We start from the raw sequence: 5,687 nt of genomic DNA on the forward strand, positions 1-5,687 counted from the left end.
ATGGGACCTTTAGTACCGGTTCGTGCCATGAACCGGTACTAATGCCTCAAAGCCCATTACTCCCGGTGGTGGCACCAACCGGTACTAAAGGTCTAAAGGGCCCAGGTGAACCGGGACTAATGCCTTAGCCGCACGAACCGGGATAAATGCACCCATTGGTCCCAGTTCTAGACTGAACCGGGACTAATGGGCTTACCCGGCCTGGACCAAAACCCCCTTTTCTACTAGTGACACTTCAACTCGTCGGTTGGAGATTTTTAGTCTGAAGGCCAAATATGAAAAGAAATAAACTCTTACAAGAACAACCTTGTCCCGCTTGTCAGTTGCACCTGATGCGGTAGATTTGCAAGGAGATATGTACGAACAAGTGATAGATCCGCTTATATAATCTTTGGATTAATGAAAATACCGCTTCGCTCTCAACTGTTCACATCTGGAACCGCTCTAGAGAGGCGATACAGGAGGCGACGCTCCTGCTTTCCTCAACATCGCTGGCGACGCTGAGTCCTCATCCGTCTCCGTCTGCCGCTCCAGCGGTGGGAGCGGGCAGGGACCTTGGCTGTTTCTGTCCGGTAGGGATATAGGATAGGCATAGTTTGTTTTTAGAGGTGCTACATCAATGATGTGGACGACGCCGCATCAAAATAATTTGCTTCTGCTCTTTCTTCATCCCGGTGGCGCTCCAATGGACGGCGCAGGGGAGCATGTGGTCTGGTCTTCTTACTGGTCTTCAGATTCGGTAAGATCTGTGTCTGATGGTCGGCGCGCCACACTCTCTCGGGTGTCATTGGTGCGGGCTGTTGCGGTTGCGTTTGGTGTCTTGCAACGGGGCGCGTGGATGCACTGGTGGAAAAAGGGCCTTTGGACGCGGTTCGCAACTGCCATTAGTCGCGGTTGCGCAACCGCGACCAAATAGGCGCGACTAAAGGCCCCCCCCCTTTAGTCGCGGTTGCTTAAGAACCGCGACTAAAGGCCCGTCCACGTGGGCGCCAGGCGGCCGTCGGGGTGGAGGACCTTTAGTCGCGGTTCTTCTGGCCAACCGCGACTAAAGGCCGCCGCAGGTTTAGGGTTTTAGCCCCCCCCCTAAACCTGTTTTCTGTTTAATTTGTATTGTTTTATTTCTTTTGTGCTTTATTTTAATTTTGAAGGAGTTTCACATATTCTACGGTACTACATACATGCATATGAATGTACAATTTCAAACAAATTTGAAATTAGAACCAAAAAGAATTCAAGAGGAATATACAATATATATTCAATATCATCGGATGACCATATACAATTTTGAACAAGTTTCCATACATAATTTAATGCATATAAAGTTCTACGTCCTCGTAATGGTGTTCTCCTTTAGGATGGAGGACTTCCCTCCTGAACCATCCAGCTAGTTCCTCTTGAAGTGGTCGGAAGCGAGCTTCTGGACTAAGCATCATCCGGAGGTTATTCCTCTGAGCATTGGTATCACTCGGAACCCGCTCAGAGGTGTATCTCCGGATCATCTCACAAACATAGTATGCACATAGATTGGTCCCCGCTGGCTGAATATCCTCACCATTCTTAGCCTTTGACCTTTTGAATTCTAGCTCTTTTTTGAATTCACCGACCTTTGTATCTACGAACCGTCTCCAAACCCTACGAGGCAAAGAAAATTAAATGAACAAGAGAGTTATTAGTTACTTGATATTAGGAAATGAACGAAATAGGCCGATCGATATAGAGCGCAAATGAATGAAAATAATTACTTCTGCAGCATTCTTCTCATGCCGCCCCAAAGCTTTGGATCCTTATTCAGAGAGTCGTGGACGAGACATTCTGAGGTGTCAACTTTAATTACTAGCAGAATCCAGTGGAACCTGCGGACACGATACATGCACAGTACGTCATGCATAACTCATCGATTAGCCGGCCACATACCATGCATGGAGTAAACAAAAGAGAATGTGCTCAAGACAGAAACACTCATCCAAAATGGTAAGGAAATAGAATATCACTTTTGAGTTCCTGCTTTGTAAGAAACTGCCACAGGTCTGCCTCCATGTCGGCGGGGTGATGCTCCAACACATATCCATTAACGATGTGTGGGTCAATGAACCCAACATCATGGATGTTCCTTACTCTGCATTCCTTAATCTTCATTCTGCATGTATAATAGCGGACACAACAATATAGTTAGGACATATATATAGTGCAGGCAATATGAACGAGATGGGGTAGAAATAAATCACTTACAGAACGTAGCAACTGATGATAGATTTGTCGAGCTCGCGCAGATTGAAAAGCTGGAACAATTCACTCAGATGAATTTGTACATAGTAATGTTTGAAGTGATGCTCATATCTAACTTCCGCATAAATATATTCTTTGGCGTTTTTATTTTTTGTGTAACCCTTGTACCATTTCAGCAGACCTTTCATTTGTGAAGGTAGATCCTCTTCCTGCGCAGGCTCGACGAGAGGCCCATTCTTCACATATGTAATTACTACCTCCTTCACTGGCGCCTCATCAAGGCCTAACAGTTCACGAAGAGTAATACCTAAGTTGGTCGCTTGTTCTCTGGCACTCGTTACAGTCAATCCATGTGCTGCCGCAGCTGCTATGATATCAGGGTCATCCGGACCGGCGGCTTTCACTATAAGCGGGGCAATCGATTGTTTACTTTGTTCCCCGAGCTGGGCAACTCGTTTCCCGCTTTTTTTACTTTCTAATTCCGTTTTCTCGGCCTCCTCCAAGGCTTTGTTCTCCTGGTTCTCCGCCCGCTCTTTCTTCTCCTTCAACATGAGTGCCTGCCTACGAAGTTCACGTGCATAGTCGTCAGGCAGATTCTTCGCGGCTTGGGACGGTGTGCTCAAAAATGACTTAGCCCACTTCTTTTGCTCATCAGAAAATACTGGCTTGGGCTCGGGCTCTCTTTTATTCTTGCAGTCCGCCTTCCATTTCTCATGATCAGCAGCCGCGGCCGCGGCAGTTTCCTCGGCACTACGTTCCCAAGGCCTTGTGGGGAGAGGCTTCAGTGATGGCTTCGGTACCTTTGTGGTCTTAGGTACATAAGGGTCCGGGTTAATAATCCAGGACTGCTTCTGCTTCTTTGCCGGAGGTGGATTGGGGGGCGGCGTCTGATCACCCGCCGGACGAGGACTGGGGGGCCGCGTCTGATCACCCGCCGGACGTTGTGGACTGGGGGGCGTCGGCTGACGTGACGGAGGTGTAGGTGAACCGCCACCACCGTAGGGGGGTGGACTTGTTGTCCTTGGCGCCTCGCCTGGAAACTTGATAAACTTCTTTTGCCATAGAATGAAATGGCGCTTAACATCTCCAAGTCTTTTCTCCCCTTCAGGTGTAGCAATGTCAATCTCCAGGTCCTCAAACCCTTGGACTATGTCCTCCACCGTGACACGAGCATAGCCATCTTGAATGGGGTTGTTGTGGTGGAGTGCTCCAGGTAAACATGGTAAAGCACTGCCGATGGCTACCTTCATGGACATGTTCCCGATAGGATAATACAGATGACATTCTTTCATCTCCTTTATATCGTCCACGGGGTAGCGAGGAGGCTCCGGTGCAGTAATTTCGACCACCAGAGGCTCCGGTGCAGTAATTTCGACCACCAGAGGCTCCGGTGCAGTAATTTCCATCGTCGGTGCATCTGCACCAGCCGATGGGGCCTCCGTGGAAGCCACACTGCTTCTCCGCTGCTGGCTTCTGAGATCCGCTGGATGATCTTCATGCTGCGCCCGAGCTGCATCTCTTTCGGCTACTAGTACACTCACGGTTTTCTTCATCACATCCATTTCCGATGCCAACCGCGCCACAACATCTGCTTCCCGATCCATCTTTCTCTTCCAGCTTCTGTAACCGTACGGGTCATCGTTCTGGGGGAACCCTATTTTCCATGGAATGTGCCCCATGCCTCGTACACGTCCTCCGTGTTCAGGATTCCCGAGGGCTTTTGTCAGCGCGTCGTTCTCTCTGTTGAACTTGATCTTCCCCTCTTGAGCATCCCTCATTGCGTCAATAAGGGCTTGGGTGGGTTTAATTATTTTGCCCCGGTAAACACACTCCCCTGTCTCCGGGTTCAGCGTTCCCCCATGCCCGTACCACCAGCTTTTGGCCCTTGGGTCCCATCCCTCCGTACCTGGACGGATTCCTCGCGCCCTCAGCTCGTTCTCCATCTTCTCCCACCTAGGCTCCCAAAGGCGATACCCTCCTGGCCCCATAATATGATTGTACTCCTTCTTAGCCGCATTTTCCTTTTTTTTTTTATATTTGAATGAACTGCTCTGATTTCTTTTGCTTCACAAATTCTGGCCAATCATGTTTCAGTTTCTCATATTGTCCTTTGAAATCCGGAGTCTTGTTCTGCTTGACAAAGTCATGGGCTAGATTTTGCTTGAATTTCCGGAATGCGTCGTCCATCTTATGAAGAGCGAACTGTTTGACTAGCCTCCTCCTCTCCTTGTTTTCCTCAATCTTGTTACCCTCCTCATCGAATTTGTTGTATTCCGGAGGTAGAACGAAATGTTCCATAAGCTTCTTGAAGCAATCTTTTTTTGTTCTCTTATCGACAAAAGTGAAACCAGCAATTCGTGCCTTCTTTGGCTTATTCCACTCCTGGACGGTGATCGAGACGTTGTCTCTAACAATGGCTCCGCATTGGTTGACAAACTTGGTGGCGTTCTTGCGGGGCTCCAGCGGCCTGCCGGTTGCACTGTCGACAACCTCGATGGTGCATGTTTCTCCTTGTTTCATCGTCTTGGTTGCGCCACGCTTTGACGACGTACTCGATTGTTTCGACGATCCGGCCGAGGGCTAAAATAAGAAAGAGAGTCGCGCGCGTTAGTACACACATATTTATTCAAATCAGTTAGTTTGTATCACCAGAGGCTCAATGTATATATATACCTCGGCGCCGGAGGTGGTTGTTACTTCCATTTGAAGATCGTCGTTTATCGACGTTTGTTCGGCATCATCTTGCTGACGGCGCCCTTCATCTTCACCGTCAAGGTTCAGATAAGAAGAGATATCATGTTCTTCTTGTCCGGTCGGCACATATAGAATATCGCCGTTTATGATGCCGAACATATGTGCTTCACCGTCCGGATCATAGTTGTCCATAATCGGGTCAGCTCTATCATCCGCCATTATGTCAGTCCTGAAAACATGTAGTAAAAACAAATTAATTAAGTGAAGAAGGGGGGCGGTGGCGGTGGCGGTGGCGAAAGGGCGGTGGCAAAAGGAGGGGGCGAGGAAGGGGTGGGAGAGGGTGTCGCGGTAGAGCGCGAGACGGGGCGGCAGACGACGGCGTCACGGAGAGGGAGGCGAGGACAACACACATGTATAACCCTCGCTGCCCCCTCTCGATCCCTAAAAAAACACCGGGCGCATCGCCGCCCCCCTCGCCGCCCCCTCTCCGTATATACGTTTTTTTTGTTAATTATCAAATTTTACGGTTTTTTTTGTTAATTATCAAGTTTTAAGTTATTTTACCGTTTTTGTTAAACTAATTAACTAGTTAAAATTAAAAAGAACAAAAAAAAGAAAAAAAAGAAAAAATTCTCTCTCTCTCCACGATCTCGCTCTCTGTAGAGAGGCACGCGCGTGCGCGCGCGGCAGCGAGGCCGGCCGGCGGCGTTGAGGGCGGGCGAGAGGCGGCGCGGTGGGCGAGGGAGGCCGGCGGGCGGCGTACGAGG

This window comes from Triticum dicoccoides, chromosome 7A, assembly GCF_002162155.2.
Source record: "Triticum dicoccoides isolate Atlit2015 ecotype Zavitan chromosome 7A, WEW_v2.0, whole genome shotgun sequence".
NCBI lineage: Eukaryota > Viridiplantae > Streptophyta > Magnoliopsida > Poales > Poaceae > Triticum > Triticum dicoccoides.